The 18,860-nt window shown below is 37.6% G+C and overlaps 1 protein-coding gene and 1 pseudogene across 1 annotated transcript in view; one reads left to right on the top strand and one right to left on the bottom strand.

The window, feature by feature from the left end:
• Positions 1-8,777, bottom strand: part of LOC128642873 (kelch repeat and BTB domain-containing protein 8-like) — a 39,698-nt pseudogene extending 30,921 nt beyond the window's left edge.
• The window catches only part of LRP1B (LDL receptor related protein 1B), a 2,715,774-nt gene that overhangs the window by 832,263 nt on the left and 1,864,651 nt on the right, over positions 1-18,860 (top strand). The gene's annotated exons all lie outside the window — the stretch shown is intronic.

The raw sequence follows: 18,860 nt of genomic DNA, 5'->3' as shown, positions 1-18,860 counted from the left end.
ATTTTGAATTTGTTCCATATGAAAGAGAGTATTTACAATATTTCCATTTTTTCAAATTTTTAAAAAAAAGTTCATTCATGTGCTGTATAAACTATAATTTAAAATTGTATTTATTAATGTTTCCTATATTTTCTTAGTATTTTATAACATACTGTAAAATACTGTACAGATTATGATTGCACAAGCCAAACTTTAACCCTAACCCCAATCTCTAAACACTGGGCACCAATAAAGTACAATTTTAGGTAAAGGGTTTTTCAGTAGGTTGCTCAATGTGGGTTGGTGGGGTCTTATGTTTGAAGTCAATTTATGTGGGGGTCTGGCTGTGGGTGTAATTAGCAATTAGATGGCTAATAGAGTGTTGCATTGGACTGTGAAGGTTTAAAGCTTATTAGCACTATTCTTGATTTTTTTTCTTGCATTGGTTTGAAGAGGTTTAAGAGTTAACAGTAGTTGTGTAAAGCAATGAGTTTGTAGTGGTTTATGGTTCTAATATCAAGTGTTTATTTGTACTGGGATTGTAGTGACCTAAAGAATAACAGTTTTTGTCTTTCTTTTTTGAATTAGTGGTTGTTGCAGTTTATAGGGGTTAATTATATTATTATTATTATTATTATTATTATTATTATTATTATTATTATTATTATTATTATTATTATACTTTATTTATGAAGCCACAACATATTCTGTACATGGATACAATTCATTTAAATAAAACAATAATATAAAATTTGTAAGAGACAGGACAACATTTACAAACACGTACAGGAGGAATTGAGGGCTTTATTCCCGTGGGAACTTACAATCTAGAAGGGTAGGAGGTTGAGAAACAGGAGGTGAGGACTGCAAGATTGAGAAAGATGTTAATGCAGAGTTAGATGAGGGAAATGTTGTTAGGTAAGAGAAATTAATTTATTATTGAGTTGGGTGGTAGGGTTCTCTGAACAGAAAAGTCTTCAGAGAGCATTTAAAAGAAGAAAGATTAGGGCAAAGCCTGACAGCATGACGGGAGTGGTCCAGAGGGTAGGTGCTGCATGACAGAAGTCCTGCAGTCTAGCATGGGAAGAGGTGATAGTCGAAGATGCAAGGAGCAGGTCATTGTTGGATCTTAGTGGGCGGGCTGGAGTATACTTGTTGATTAGAGAGGATAGGTAGCGGGGAGCGGTGTTGATGAAAGATTTGTTTGTAAGGGTAAGGATTTTGAATTGAATTCTGCTGTGAATAGGAAGCCAATGAAGGGACTAACAGAGAGGTGCAGCAGATACAGAGCGACAGGAAAGTTGGATCAGCCTGGCAGAGGCATTTATAATGGATTGAAGGGGGAAGAGGTGGAAGAGAGGAAGTCCAGTAAGTAGGTTATTGCAGTAGTCAAGTCAAGAAATAACAAGGTAGTGGATTATTTGCTTTGTGGTGTTAGCGCTCAGAAAAGGTTGAATATTGGAAATATTGCATAGATGGTTGCGGCAGGATGTAGAAAGTGATTGGATATGGGGGCCGAAGGATAGATTTGAGTCAAGTGTAACTCTGAGGCAGCGGACTCGGGCGATGGAGAAATGGTGATGCCGTCAACAGGGATAGAGAAGTCACAAGTCAGCATAGAGCTTGAGGGGGGGATAAGAAGGAGCTCAGTCATGTTAATCTTTAGGTGGTGAGAGGCCATTCAGGAAGAAATACCAGATAAGCAGTTGCTGAGGGAGAGAGCGCAGGGGTGGAGAGGTAGATCTGGGTGTCATCAGCATAGAGGTGATATTTGAAGCCATAACTGTTGATAAGTTTACCCAGCAAATAAGTATAAATGGAGAAGAGTAGAGGACCCAGAACAGATTCTTGAGGTACTCCAACAGACAGAGGCATTGGAGAGGAGGAGTCGCCGGAAAATGACACAGAAAAAGACCTGTAAGAAATATGCTAAGGGTCTGTAGGAGGAGGGGGTGGTCAACTGTGTTGAACTCTGCAACGTTTCTCACCTGGCTAAAGTGAAGACCACTGTGTGTGAGAGCAGCAGTGGAAATGGTGTCGGAAGATGATAGCCAGGTTTCGGTATTTGCTAAAGGGTGAAAGCATTTGAAATAAACAGGTCATGAATGGTTGTAAGTTTGTTGCAGACAGAGCGAGAGTTCCATAGGCCGCAAATTAAAGGAGTGTGTGCGTATGGGATGCATTGGATGGAAATGAGGTTATGTGTGTTGCTTTTATTAATGTTTCTATAAGGAGTGCGTGATTGGTTAATGGTGGGAATGAGGGTGGGTCCAGGATTTGGAGAGATGTCGCCTGATGCTAATAGCAGCAAGATGGAAAGTAAGAGTAGGTGAGAATGAGATTTATATCAGTGTGGGTATTTCTGTGAGGTGGTGCAGTTTAGTGACACAGATTTTAAAATAGAAAGTATGAGCATGTGAGCATGCCTGGGGAATAGGCATGAGACTATTGAAAGGAAAAGCAGTCCTGAAAACATAGCAGAATATTAAGTGCAAAATATTGGTTTAAAAAATAAAATATTTAGCTTGCCTCAAATCTTCTTCAAATCTTGTTCAATTCTTGTCTAATTCTTAGTGCTGCCACTTTAAGATGTGTGTTATCTGCAAATGCTAAACCCAGCAAATGCTTTCGCTAAAGCTGATTTTAAATTTATATGGCTTCTACAGACAGCTGAGTTAAATAAATTAACTGAGTGGAGACAGGGAGATGAGTGACAAACAAGTCAAGTAAGACGAGTATAGAGTGGTGGCCAATATTTGTAGCAGAGAGAAGATTGTTAGTAACCTTGGTAAGGGCAGTCTCAGTTGAGTGTTTGGGGTGGAATCCGGATTGCAGGGGGTCAAGGAAGGAGAAGGCGGACAGGAAGTGGGTTAAGCGATTGTAAACTAGTTTTTCAAGGAGTTTTGATGTTAGTGGTAGCTGTAATTTGGGACGGTAGCTTTCAGTAGAATTAGGGTCAAGAGAGGGTTTTTTGAGTATGGGAGTGACTTTTGCGTGTTTGAAAGAAGATGGGAATTAGCTGGTAGAGAGAGATAGGTTAAAGATCTGGGTAAGAGCAGGAGTGATGGTGATGGAATTAGATGGAAAGGGATAGGGTCGAGTGGGCAGGTAGTGAGGTATGAGGAAGATAGTAAGGAAGAAACTTCATTCTGAGTGGCTGGATGGAAGATGCAGAGCTTGGCAGAGGGAGTAACTGGGCCTGTTGATGAAATATTGCAGGTTGGTGTTGGGAAGTTTTAAAGCAGTGTTAAAAAAGATCTAGGAGGAAACAGCAGTTTACATGGGAGACATACCATAGAATACGTTTTAAAGCAGTGTTAAAAAAGATTCAGGTAAAGACAGCAGTTTACATAGGAGACATACCATAGAATAAGTTTTAAAGAAGTTTTAAAAAAGATCCAGGAAGATACAGCAGTTTACATAGGAGACCTACCATAGAATAAATTTTAAAGTCGTGTTAAAAAAGATCAAGAAGAGACAGCACTTTACATGGGAGACATACCTGAAAGTACATGAAAAATAGCAGGGTTAGTTTAGGCTTAAATAATTAGCATTCTGTCCTGTTTGTTATTCGTGTCTAATTCTTAGTGCTGCCACTTAAAGATGTCACTTAGAGAGATATTGTTCTCTGCAAATGCTAAACCCAGCAGGGTTAATAGGTAAAGGTTGTTTGTACACTGGGAAATAATTATTTACATTTTAAATACTGAGACAAATTGTTCTGATCCTCTCCATTTTTTTTTTTCTTGTAGCCATAGTAGTATAGCGGCACCTCCTTTTACATAGTAACATAGTAAAATACTTACAAAAAGCTCCAGTTAAGATTAAATAATCCCACTAAAAGGTGCCCCATTTAATACTAGCAATCATATGCATGAATTTATTTTCTAGACAGAAATGTATCCAAACAAGTTTTAAATCTATCTAGGGTATTGGCATTCACTACCTCCTTTGGTAATGAGTTCCACAATTTTATTGCTTTTTCAGTGAAAAATTGTTTACGTTTCAGGAGATTAAATCTCCTTTCCTCCAACCTTAATTTGTGACCTCTTGTCACAAACAATTTTCTTGTAATAAACAGAGCTTCTGCCCTCTCTGTATATGGGCCTTGAATTTATTTATATAAAGTAATCATGTCACCTCTCAAGCGCCTTTTTTCTAAAGAAAACAGACCCAGTTTGGCTAGCCTCTCCTCATAGCTTAAATTCACCATTCCCCTTATTAGCTTTGTGGCCCTTCTCTGAACTTTTTCTAGTTCTGCAATATCTTTTTTTGCGATTGTTCCCTAGAGCTGCACTCCATACTCAAGGTGAGGTCTTACCAGGGATTTTTATATTGACAGAATTATGCTTTCCTCCCTTGAATCAATGCCTCTTTTAATAGATGCTAGTATCTTATTAGCCTTTGTAGCCGCTGCCCTGCATTGTGCACCCATCTTTAGCTTGTTATCTACTACTACTCCCAAATCCCTTTCCTCCTCTGTTTGGCTAAGTCTTGTCCCATTTAAATAATACGTTGCTTGCTTATTTTTACTTCCAAAATGTAGAACCTTGCATTTTCCTGTATTTAATCACATTTTCCATTTACTTGTCCATAGTTCTAATTCTTGCAGATCCCTTTGTAACGAAAGTTCATCCTGCTCTTACCTAATGACCTAACTTAACTTAGTATCATCTGCAAAAATAGAGATGTCACTATTTAATCCTTGCTCCAAGTCATTTATAAAAAATATTAAAAAGAACAGGGCCTAGTACTGATTTCTGGGAGACTCCACTGGTTACCTTTGTCCAAACTGAGTATGATCCATTCACTTCTACTCATTACTCCATATCTTTTATACAGTTATTTATCCATGAGCTAACATTTTCAGCTACTCCCTGTCTCCTAATGTTGTGCATTAATCTTTCATGTGGCACTGTATCAAATGCCTTTGCAAAATCTAAGTATATCACATTAACTGATTCCACTTTATCTATATTTTTACTTACTTCCTCATAGAATCTAATTAGATTAGTTTGAAATGATCTATTTCTCATATAAACATACTGATTTGAACTCATAATCTTGTTTACACAAATGTGCTCATTAATATAATCCCTTATAATCCCTTCAAATATCTTCCCCACTATTGATGTCAGACTAACTGGTCTATAGATTCCTGGATCATCCCTGCTTCCCTTTTTGAAGAGTTGCAACACATCAACTTCATGCCAATCCTGGGGTACCATGCCTGAGGATAATGAGTCTTGAAAAAGAAGAAGAGGTTTGTCTATAACAGTGGTAAATTCCCTTAACACCCTTGGGTGTATTGCATCTGGGCTTTGAGTTTTATTTACCTTAATATTATCCCATTTTTTCCTGATATCCTCTATACATAACCCAGTTAATGGCATGTTCTAGTTGTTCCAAAGTATCGTCCATTGGTTCATGTCTTGTCTATACTGAAGAAAAAAATGGTTTAGTACCTCAGCCTTCTCCATGTCACTGTTAACCATGCTACCCTCCACACATTTGAATGTACCTATATTGTCCTTCTTAGATTTTTTTGCTATTTATGTACTTAAAGAACCTTTTAGGGTTGGACTTAGAATCCTTTGCAATTAATTTTTCATTTTCAATTTTGGCTAATTTGATTGCTTTTTTGCATGCTTTGTTATATTCCTTATAAATAAGATATGTTGAGGCTGTACTATTGTCTTTGAATAATTTAAAAGCCCTATGTTTCTTCCTAATTTTTCTTAACACATTTTTATTTATCCACATTGGCTTGAGTTTTTTATTTTTTATTTTTATAACCATATGGTATTTGTTGATATGTATATTTATTTAACAAAGTTTTACATCTTATCCATGTATTCTCTGTATTTTTATTAGATAATACTTTATCCCAAATTATGTTATTTAATGACTTCCTTAAATCATTGAATTTTGCTTTCTTAAAATTAAAAGTCTTAGTTAAACCTTTAAGACACTACTTATGAAAAGAGATTTCAAATGTGACCATGTTATGATCACTGTTACCCAAATGTTCTTTGACTTCTATGTTTGATATTATATCTGTATTGTTTGATAGCACTAAATCCAAAATAGCTTTACTCCTAGTTGGCTTCTCTATTATTATGTGACAAGACAATATCCCTAAAAACATTTAAAAATCCATCCCCCTTAGCTGAATTACTAGTTTTATTGTCCCAGTTGATATCAGGGTAGTTAAAATATCCCATAATTACAGCACTGTTATTAGCAGCCTTACCTATTTGCATTAGTGGTTGAGTTTCCTCCAGGTCACTATAGTAAGTAATATTTTTTTAGGATTTTTCCCCCCACTCTTTATTTCAACCCACATGGTCTCTACATTGTCACCTGTATCATAAATATCTTCCCTTATTTTAGGTTTAAGGTTAGGTTTAATATACATGCTGATTCCTCCACCCCTTTTATTATTCCTGTTCCTCCTAAATAAAGTATACCCCTCTAAGTTAACTGCCCAGTCATGTGACTCATCCAACCAAGTTTCAGTTATACTGATAACATCATAGTCCTCTTCTGCAACTAAGAACTCCAGTTCCCCCGTTTTACCTGTCGTGCTTCTTTAATTTGTTTTCATAGAGGAAGAGAAGAGAGGCGCCCAAACCATAAAACAGTATCGTGGTGTGAGATAATAGGAGCCCCTTGCTGCCAGAAAGCCCCGCTGATCCAGATACTCACAAAATCGGCGGCACGGATGACGTGCCTCTATGCGCAGGTCGGGACTGTTGAGAGTCGCCCGACTGACACACCTCCGTGAGCGTACGTCAATCCCTGTCCACCAATCAACAAGCACCTCTGCTGGCCTTGTGTGTCTCCGAACACATTCGAACACTGCCACTGGAGGTGTCGGATATACAGCAACGGGCACAGGCAGCAGGTCTCAGCATACGAAGGGGGATGGGGTGGTAAAAACAACAGGACCAGACAGGTATATAAAACGTCTGTATTTATTTTAAAAAGAAAACAACAGCAACGCATTTCCCGGCTAGATATGCTGCTTCATCAGGCTGTGTTATAATGTGCCCTTGCTGACAATAAATACCTTACGAACACCTGTTAGGGGGCGTTCCTAACAAGTAATACCTGTCTTCCTGCTCTGAAGTTAACCAGTTCATCACCAGCAATTTCAAAGTTAAAACATACTATAGTTGATATATAATCATTAAAACAATATTAAATAAAACATCATCTGGCATCATCTTTTAGGAGTGTACCTCATTAATAATATAGTAACCCCCTATGTACCTACTGGTATAACAGCATTAATCTGGACAGATTCAATACAATTGTAATCAAATAGAAATTCAGGGGCCCCATAGTGCAGGTGTGAGAAATATTAGTGACCCTAGGAACTGACTAATCGTTTTATTCTTAAAATGATACATTATTACCATAAGGGAATAATTATTGGTGCACCACTTCGACTCATATGGAATTGTTTGGGGTACCTTACATGGGGGGCTAAATCTCAATAACATTTTATAAAAATAAATGGTGATAAATGAATGGTAACTAATAAAAATGTATTGCTCAATTGGACTACATTGCATTACCTGCTAGATCTAGAGGCCTACAAAAAATGAGAATAGAGTAAAAATATAACCTGAGAAAGAGGCTCACTGGACCACACAATTCTCTCAAAATGCTGCCAAATCAATATTGAGATTAAGGCCATTGGTATGGAGACTTCCTAGGGTGTGGATCCAGTAGGTCTCCCTCTGTCTTAATCTAGACATTCTATTATATAAGTGGGATATTGGAATAAATTCTATGGGGCAAATGCTGAAACAATCGAAGTGGCCATTATGATGGTGATTACAGTGTCTGGGGACACTATGGTTCTTTAAATCCTTTTTCATATTTTTCAGATATTCTGACCATCTAATGCTTAGTCTTCTAGAGGTTCTACCTACATACTGTACCCCACAGACACAAGACAATAGATATACTACATATTTAGATGCACATGTGATGTGGCCAATAATTGAAAAATGTTTGCCTGTGACATTTGATTGGAAAGTGGTTTGTTTATGTATGATTTTAGTGCATAATTTACAGTTTTTCATCTTACATCTATATGAACCTATCAGTAAAGAACCGACCTTGTAGCCATTAGTTTTAGTTTTATGTTTGACCACCTTACTAGGGGCCAACATCGATTTAAGACTGGGTGCCTTTCTATAGACTATATTTGGTTTCTCAGTCAAAATCTTCCCCAAAATCGGGTCTTTTTGAAGAATTCTCCAGTGTTTATTTATTATCTGACGTATTGTTTTGTGGTGACGATTGTATTCAGTAATAAACGGGGTGAATTTCTCCATAAAATCATTTTCCACTTTACTTGGCTTTACATTAGTTTTTCTAAAATAATCTTCTCTTTTGTCTTTCTTGGCTCTTTTATAGCCCTTTTCTATAATGTGTAAAGGATCATGTTTCTCATTGAAACGTTCTTTTAGTATCAAACTTTGAACTTCATAATCCACCAGGGTACTACAGTTTCGGCGAATTCTTTTAAATTGGCCATATGGCACATTACGCTTCCATGGGGAGTAGTGGTGACTGGTAAAATCTAAATAGCTATTACAGTCTAACATCTTAAAATGGGTGACACTGGTGATTTTAGGACCATCAAATTTAAGTACAAGATCCAGAAATACTATGGTTTCATGATGTATGGAACTAGTAAAGGTTAGACCTCTATCGTTCGAATTCAAGTACTCAGCAAACAAATTGGCTGATGTAATATCGCCCCTCCAGATGAAAATCATATCGTCAATCTACCGCCCATAGAACACCAGGCACGCCCAAAAAAGCCCTCATAAATGAATTGTTGTTCAAATGAACCCATGAACAAATTGGCATAACTTGGGGCGAACCTGGTGCCCATGGCAGTACCTTTGACCTGGAGAAAGAATTCATCCTGGAACAAAAAATAATTGTGTCTCAAAATGAAAGAGATCAATTGTAAAATAAAGTCACATTGGGCATTTAATTTGTTGTCATACATTTAATTTTCATGGGCTTTCTGCTGCTATTTGGTGTGCTTTCCTCCATACTTTCTAATGTGACATTTCTTAAGTCATCCCTTCCCAGAGATATTATAGGAGTGATATATTCACAGACTGTTCTATTGTGTTCTAACTGACCCCCCCCCCCCCCTTTGCCTAGTTTAAAATATTCTCTGAACATACTACCATCCTTTTCCCCAACACACCTGCACCCATGCATTACTTATAATCACTGATGCATGTTGACTTTATTGCAGGTGCCTATAAAAATAAAATATGAGGAATGACAAATAACAGTTGTACTTACTGCTTTTCAAAAAACATAAAGTTCTTTTACAGAGAAACATAAGATCTGTCAATTCAAATGTGGGGGTACATTTTACTCTTAAATAAAGTGATCAACAAAAAATTGGCAATCAATTGATACTCTGGGCAGCAGGAACATTTTATTATGGGAACAGAACTGTAATGGAGCCTGTGTCTCCTCTTCAAATGACTTTAAAGGGATATTTCAATGCATAGATTAAATTGTTAGAGCATGTCATTTTTGCAAGGTTGAACCACATAGGTAAAGTTCCACTAGGTAGCCACATGCATTGTAGCTCCCAATCAGAACAGAGAGTAAACAACTGTGTTGGTTTTCACAAAAATCACAGGACAGCAGGATATGTTTTATGGAGGAAAAATATTGCAGAGATCCTATCTTTCCCTCATTTTGTTAGAAGGACCCTCATTTGAAAAAAAGAGTATTTTTTTTTTTTTTTAAAGGAGGGATACCAGTTATGTAGAAATAAACATTGTGGTCACTAATAGCTTATTTCCATAAAAATACAATTATCTAATGTCAGGTCAGTCTAGCAGCTGCAGGAGAGGATCACCCTACCTAACGCCTGGCTGCTATTCAGGTGTAGGGTTCTCCAAAACACTGAGCCAGAACAGAAGGACCCGGATGACTGTATAAACTCAGAATCTGAAATAATGGTCCAGGAACATGACACAGATCAGCAGGAATCGGTCAACAACAGTACAGAAGTAGCAGTTTAAGTGATTTTTAAAATCTGGCAGGGTCATACACACCAAACAAACTAATACAGGAACAAAGCACACTATGAGGAAAGCTCAATAATAGGGCAATGGGAAGCAGGAAATTCTGATTTAATGAAGCTTCACAGGATTGCTAATTACCAGCAGCTGCAAATAGGAAGAGCTGATGAAAAAACAAAACACACAAGTTAAAGGGACATTTTACTCAAAAAACTTAATCTTCTTTCATTTGTTCTCAATGATCCATTTTACCTGCTGGAGTTTATTAACTTGTTTACAAATAGTTCCTTAACCTTTATATTGGCATTTGAAATAGCTGATTTAGCCTGTAGTATAAACTTGAAATAAAACTACTCCAGCCTTGATAAATATATTCAAACAGACCTGTATTGTTCCATTGTCCAAAGTACTACATCCGGTCCTTAGTCATGTCTACATGTGTATATACAAAGGCTACCTTTATACCTGTGTTCAGGAGTGGATCCGCACCCATTTATTATACAGTATTGCCACCTGGTGGTTGTATTATGATCTCTTTACACAGCATTGTTTATCTCTTCTTAAAGAGACAATACCCTCTAATAGGCTCTGTATAATACCATATACAAACAGAAATAAAAACACATATAGAATAAAATATATACATATTACAAACAAGAGGTTATACTGCTACTTAATCATAATAATTTAGTAAAGATAAATGAGGGGAGTAGGCTGTTTTAGAGTTAGGCTGAGTCCTTAATTTAGACACAGCTGAACCTGTTTAAAGGATTGAAAATGCAGACCCTTAAAATATATATTTAGAAAAACGTTTTAAGAGAGAAGTTTGTAGAATCCAAATAAGTGACTACACAAAAGACAGGGATATCAGCATCTTCATTTTAATTGGTTAAAATAACCTTAACAAACATCCCCATCAGGGAAGAATAAATACAAAATGGTGAAACACAGTTCGTGCAAGCCTCTACCAGATAGAGACCCTGATACTGGCTTTACATGGGAACCACATACAGAAAATGCACAAAAAGCTAAGGTCACACAGTCCTAGGACATCAAATTTGCAACATTCACTCATAAAGTTAGCACTTTAATACCTGAATCAACAAACAACACCTCTAACAGAGGAGGGCAGTGCAGAGACTTCACTAATCGGCCAACATGTTAATCATTGAGGATCTATGTTTGCTAAAACAGACAGTGAACACAACCATGTCAAAAAGTGCTAAAGAGTATTATAAGCATATATGCTAAGGATATTAAGTGCATAGGTAAAGTGTGACTGTTAAATGGTCATTGAAACCTAAGGGAAACCAAGCAACACCTATTTCAGAGGGCACCCCGAACATTTAGGAAGGATATGGTGTCTTGAAATTAACTGTTTTGGATCTATGCTTGGTCTTCCTAAATACAAGGTGACAATCTTACCAATAGGAATTAATGGATTCAGTCAAATTACAGAGTTGTTGCAAAGGAAACAAACAGGCAAGTGATATATACATATATCGTGATACACATATTGAGGCACATTGCAGGTAATAAAATGTATATCCTCCGAACTTGTAGTACAAGTATTACGCACTGTCCAGAGTACAGGTGTCACATATGCCTAATAAACCAAGCGCCATGTAATCACTTTCTCAGAGGGGTAAAATTCCTTCCCTCTATTGCAATGTGAACATGGTAATTCTTGAGGCCATCCTCTCGAGCAAAGAAGCAGCAATCATGTATCCAAAGTCACTTGGTTAGGCTTGTGAACTATCAAGTTAGTTACCAAATGTTTCCATTCTGTTGCAAACTTTGGCCTAGATTTGGAGTTTGGCGGTAAAAGGGCTGTTAACGCTCCGCGGGCTTTTTTCTGGCCGCACCATAAATTTAACTCTGGTATCGAGAGTTTAAACAAATGCTGCGTTAGGCTCCAAAAAAAGAGCGTAGAGCATTTTTACCGCAAATGCAACTCTCGATACCAGAGTTGCTTACGGACGCGGCCGGCCTCAAAAACGTGCTCGTGCACGATTCTCCCATAGGAAACAATGGGGCTGTTTGAGCTGAAAAAAAAACCTAACACCTGCAAAAAAGCCGCGTTCAGCTCCTAACGCAGCCCCATTGTTTCCTATGGGGAAACACTTCCTACGTCTGCACCTAACACTCTAACATGTACCCCGAGTCTAAACACCCCTAACCTTACACTTATTAACCCCTAATCTGCCGCCCCCGCTATCGCTGACACCTGCATATTTTTTTTAACCCCTAATCTGCCGCTCCGTAAACCGCCGCAACCTACGTTATCCCTATGTACCCCTAATCTGCTGCCCTAACATCGCCGACCCCTATATTATATTTATTAACCCCTAATCTGCCCCCCTCAACGTCGCCGACACCTGCCTACACTTATTAACCCCTAATCTGCCGAGCGGACCTGAGCGCTACTATAATAAAGTTATTAACCCCTAATCCGCCTCACTAACCCTATCATAAATAGTATTAACCCCTAATCTGCCCTCCCTAACATCGCCGACACCTACCTTCAATTATTAACCCCTAATCTGCTGAGCGGACCTCACCGCTACTAAAATAAATGTATTAACCCCTAAAGCTAAGTCTAACCCTAATACTAACACCCCCCTAAGTTAAATATAATTTACATCTAACGAAATAAATTAACTCTTATTAAATAACTTATTCCTATTTAAAGCTAAATACTTACCTGTAAAATAAATCCTAACCTAAGATATAATTAAACCTAACACTACCCTATCAATAAATTAATTAAATAAACTACCTACAATTACCTACAATTAACCTAACACTACACTATCAATAAATTAATTAAACACAATTCCTACAAATAAATACAATTAAATAAACTAGCTAAAGTACAAAAAATAAAAAAGAACTAAGTTACAAAAAATAATAAAATATTTACAAACATAAGAAAAATATTACAACAATTTTAAACTAATTACACCTACTCTAAGCCCCCTAATAAAATAACAAAGCCCCCCAAAATAAAAAATTCCCTACCCTATTCTAAATTAAAAAAGTTACAAGCTCTTTTACCTTACCAGCCCTGAACAGGGCCCTTTGCGGGGCATGCCCCAAGAATTTCAGCTCTTTTGCCTGTAAAAAAAAACATACAATACCCCCCCCCCAACATTACAACCCACCAACCACATACCCCTAATCTAACCCAAACCCCCCTTAAATAAACCTAACACTAAGCCCCTGAAGATCTTCCTACCTTGTCTTCACCATACCAGGTTCACCGATCCGTCCTGGCTCCAACATCTTCATCCAACCCAAGCGGGGGTTGGCGATCCATCATCCGGTGCTGAAGAGGTCCAGAAGAGGCTCCAAAGTCTTCCTCCTATCTGGCAAGAAGAGGACATCCGGACCGGCAAACATCTTCTCCAAGCGGCATCTTCAATCTTCTTCCATCCGGTGCGGAGCGGGTCCATCTTGAACCTGGCGACGCGGATCCATCCTCTTCTTCCGTTGTCTCCCGACGAATGACGGTTCCTTTAAGGGACGTCATCCAAGATGGCGTCCCTCGAATTCTGATTGGCTGATAGGATTCTATCAGCCAATCGGAATTAAGGTAGGCTGATCGGAAAAGCCAATAGAATGCGAGCTCAATCTGATTGGCTGATTGGATCAGCCAATCGGATTGAACTTGATTCTGATTGGCTGATTCCATCAGCCAATCAGAAAATTCCTACCTTAATTCCGATTGGCTGATAGAATCCTATCAGCCAATCGGAATTCGAGGGACGCCATCTTGGATGACGTCCCTTAAAGGAACCGTCATCCGTCGGGAGACAACGGAAGAAGAGGATGGATCTTTTCGCCTGCTTCAAGATGGACCCGCTCCGCACCGGATGGAAGAAGATTGAAGATGCCGCTTGGAGAAGATGTTTGCCGGTCCGGATGTCCTCTTCTTGCCGGATAGGAGGAAGACTTTGGAGCCTCTTCTGGACCTCTTCAGCACCGGATGATGGATCGCCAACCCCCGCTTGGGTTGGATGAAGATGTTGGAGCCAGGACGGATCGGTGAACCTGGTATGGTGAAGACAAGGTAGGAAGATCTTCAGGGGCTTAGTGTTAGGTTTATTTAAGGGGGGTTTGGGTTAGATTAGGGGTATGTGGGTGGTGGGTTGTAATGTTGGGGGGGGTATTGTATGTTTTTTTTTACAGGCAAAAGAGCTGAAATCCTTGGGGCATGCCCCGCAAAGGGCCCTGTTCAGGGCTGGTAAGGTAAAAGAGCTTGTAACTTTTTTAATTTAGAATAGGGTAGGGAATTTTTTATTTTGGGGGGCTTTGTTATTTTATTAGGGGGCTTAGAGTAGGTGTAATTAGTTTAAAATTGTTGTAATATTTTTCTTATGTTTGTAAATATTTTATTATTTTTTGTAACTTAGTTCTTTTTTATTTTTTGTACTTTAGCTAGTTTATTTAATTGTATTTATTTGTAGCAATTGTGTTTAATTAATTTATTGATAGTGTAGTGTTAGGTTAATTGTAGGTAATTGTAGGTAGTTTATTTAATTAATTTATTGATAGGGTAGTGTTAGGTTTAATTATATCTTAGGTTAGGATTTATTTTACAGGTAAATTTGTTATTATTTTAACTAGGTAACTATTAAATAGTTCTTAACTATTTAATAGCTATTGTACCTGGTTAAAATAATTACAAAGTTGCCTGTAAAATAAATATTAATCCTAAAATAGCTATAATATAATTATAATTTATATTGTAGCTATATTAGGATTTATTTTACAGGTAAGTATTTAGCTTTAAATAGGAATAAGTTATTTAATAAGAGTTAATTTATTTTGTTAGATGTAAATTATATTTAAGTTAGGGGGGTGTTAGTGTTAGGGTTAGACTTAGCTTTAGGGGTTAATCAATTTATTAGAATAGCGGTGAGCTCCGGTCGTCAGATTAGGGGTTAATAATTGAAGTTAGGTGTCGGCGATGTTAGGGAGGGCAGATTAGGGGTTAATACTATTTATGATAGGGTTAGTGAGGCGGGTTAGGGGTTAATAACTTTATTATAGTAGCGCTCAGGTCCGCTCGGCAGATTAGGGGTTAATAAGTGTAGGCAGGTGTCGGCGACGTTGAGGGGGGCAGATTAGTGGTTAATAAATATAATATAGGGGTCGGCGGTGTTAGGGGTAGCAGATTAGGGGTACATAGGGATAACGTAGGTGGCGGCGCTTTGCGGTCGGAAGATTAGGGGTTAATTATTTTAAGTAGCTGGCGGCGACATTGTGGGGGGCAGGTTAGGGGTTAATAAATGTAATACAGGGGTCGGCGGGGTTAGGGGCAGCAGATTAGGGGTACATAAGTATAACGTAGGTGGCGGTCGGCAGATTAGGGGTTAAAAATTTAAATCGAGTGGCGGCGATGTGGGGGGACCTCGGTTTAGGGGTACATAGGTAGTTTATGGGTGTTAGTGTACTTTAGGGTACAGTAGTTAAGAGCTTTATGAACCGGCGTTAGCCAGAAAGCTCTTAACTCCTGCTATTTTCAGGCGGCTGGAATTTTGTCGTTAGAGCTCTAACGCTCACTTCAGAAACGACTCTAAATACCGGCGTTAGGAAGATCCCATTGAAAAGATAGGATACGCAAATGGCGTAGGGGGATCTGCGGTATGGAAAAGTCGCGGCTGAAAAGTGAGCGTTAGACCCTTTAATCACTGACTCCAAATACCAGCGGGCGCCCAAAACCAGCGTTAGGAGCCTCTAACGCTGGTTTTGACGGCTACCGCCGAACTCCAAATCTAGGCCTTTGTTTGTTCCAGGGCTGAGCGGCCCGCTCTGTGCATTAAGTGTATTAAAAAACTATATTATTATATTATATATTTTGTATATATAGTTTTTTAATACACTTAAAGACACATAATAATTTAGTAAGTGTGGTTTTTTTGTTTGTTTTTTTGTTTTATGTCTCTCTATTTTCACCTTTCCTCACTAAGAATGTATGCAGTGGACACATTGGCTGCTCTTTAGAAGTGCTTACCCAATTAGCTTGGATTACAATTGGTAAATACCAAGTTTGGCCTATGATCCTTATTCGTTTGCCCTGAGGAAACCCCTTGACGTAGTGGTCACGTGGGGGTGAAACGCATGTCGGCAGTGATGTGCACGGAGCGGGCCACTCAGCCATGGAACAAACAAAGTTCGCAACAGAATGGAAACATTTGGTAACTAACTTGATAGTTCACAAGCCTAACCAAGTGACTTTGGATACATGATTGCTGCTTCTTTGCTCGAGAGGATGGCCTCAATAATTCCCATGTTCACATTGCAATAGAGGGAAGAAATTTTACCCCTCTGAGAAAGTAATTACATGGCACTTGGTTTATTAGGCATATGTGACACCTGTACTCTGGACAGTGCGTAATACTTGTACTACAAGTTCGGAGGATATACATTTTATTACCTGCAATGTGCCTCAATATGTGTATCACGATATATGTATATATCACTTGCCTGTTTGTTTCCTTTGCAACAATTCTGTAATTTGACTGAATCCATTAATTCCTATTGGTAAGATTGTCACCTTGTATTTAGGAAGACCAAGCATAGATCCTAAACAGTTAATTTCAAGACACCATATCCTTCCTAAATGTTTGGGGTGCCCTCTGAAATAGGTGTTGCTTGGTTTCCCTTAGGTTTCAATGACCATTTAACAGTCACACTTTACCTATGCACTTAATATCCTTAGCATATATGCTTATAATACTCTTTAGCACTTCTTGACATGGTTGTGTTCACTGTCTGTTTTAGCAAACATAGATCCTCAATGATTAACATGTTGGCCGATTAGTGCAGTCTCTGCACTGCCATCCTCTGTTAGAGGTGTTGTTTGTTGATTCAGGTATTAAAGTGCTTACTTTATGAGTGAATGTTGTGAATTTGATGTCCTAGGACTGTGTGACCTTAGCTTTTTGTGCATTTTCTGTATGTGGTTCCCATGTAAAGCCAGTATCAGGGTCTCTATCTGGTATAGGCTTGCACGAACTGTGTTGCACCGTTTTGTATTTATTATTCCCTGATGGGGATGTTTGTTAAGGTTATTTTAACCAATTAAAATGAAGATGCTGATATCCCTGTCTTTTGTGTAGTCACTTATTTGGTTTCTACAAACTTCTCTCTTAAAAGTTTTTCTAAATTAATCATAATAATCATTATATTTGGAATATAGCATAAGGAAAAGGAACATGTTATTTAGTTGTTTTTTGTTTTATAAACTATGATCAACTTATTTATCTTAATCTTGTTGTTTAGATTTATAAATTATTATTGTAGTCAGATACACATCAGAGAAAATTATCAAGAACATTTATCAAGAAAATTATATAGAAACATGTATCAAGGAAAACATATCTAAACAGAGACCAGTCAAAGTCCTTATTAAGACCCTTAGGTTTGAGTGTGTGTAGTTTATAAATCCAATACATTTATTTAACCTTAAGAAGCTGCTGCCTGTCGCCTCCTCTTCAATAATTTTGAAGCGCAATGTCCTGCTTCCAAGAAGTAAGAGGAGACAGATGCATCTTTATTTTTACATCTTAAGTTGGATTTATGTTCTGTAATGTATTCTCTAACTTCTCTGCAGGACTTGCTTACATAATATAGACCACACGGACACTTAATTAGGTATATAATATAGCTTAATCTGCAAGTTAAATATTGTTTTATTTTGTATTTAGTTTCTTTAGTAGGGTGATAAAAAGATTTTTCCTTAATCATGGAATTACAATTACTGCAGTTTAAGCAGGGAAAACAACTAGTTTTCCAAAGACTAATTGTTTTCTGTATACTTCCTTTTTTTTCTGCCTACATCTGCTCCGACTAAATGATCTTTTATGTTTTTATTTCTCCTATAACATTATCATCAAGGAAGCAGATAAGGGTTGGCAATTATTATTATGAATAAATCTGATTACACTGAAGAAATACTAGGCTAACTATATGACACAGAAGACTATCAGAAATTGTATATAGACCCTACCAATCAGATAAAAAAAAGAGGTAGAACATATAACCATGAGGGCTGTAAAAGAGGTAAAATTACAAATAAATGCAGGAATAGCTTACTATGAAACATCCAATTAAGCCTGTTATACACTCTACAGAAAATTCATTAAAATGCCACTAGACCACCAAGTAGACAGAAAGTGGCAGGTATGGGATCAGTGTTCTCAAAAATCACCATTTTCCTGGAAAAGATCTTACAACCTTTGGGTGTTAAAACAATCTCATATTTGAAGGATACTGGGGATTTTTTAGACAAACTAAAAAATATGGGCTATGTTGGTAAAAAATGCATTCTCTATACACTTTATGTATGTAGTTTATATACATCTATTAGACATAGGAGTGGAATATCAGCTGTACAAAATTTATTTAAAGGGACAGTCAAGTAAAAAAAAAACTTTCATGATTTAAATAGGGCATGTAATTTTAAACAACTTTCCAATTTTCTTTTATTACCTATTTTGATTTGTTCTCTTGGTATTCATAGTTGAAAGTTAAATCTAGGAGGTATATATGTTAATTTCTTAGACCTTGAAGGCCACCTCTAATCTGAAAGCATTTTGACAGTTTTTCACCACTAGAGGGCATTAGTTCATGTGTTTCATATAGATAGCATTGAGCTCAGGCACGTGAAGCTCCTAAGAGCAAGCACTGATTGGCTAAAAATTCAAGTCTGTCAAAAGAATTGAAATAAGGAGGCAGTTTGCAGAGCCATAGATACAAGGTAATCACAGAGGTAAAAAGTATATTATTATA

This window comes from Bombina bombina, chromosome 1 (assembly GCF_027579735.1).
Source record: "Bombina bombina isolate aBomBom1 chromosome 1, aBomBom1.pri, whole genome shotgun sequence".
Classification (NCBI taxonomy): Eukaryota; Metazoa; Chordata; class Amphibia; order Anura; family Bombinatoridae; genus Bombina; species Bombina bombina.
The sequence above is the reverse complement of the archived record's forward strand: the minus strand, read 5'-3'. Positions and strand labels throughout refer to the sequence as shown.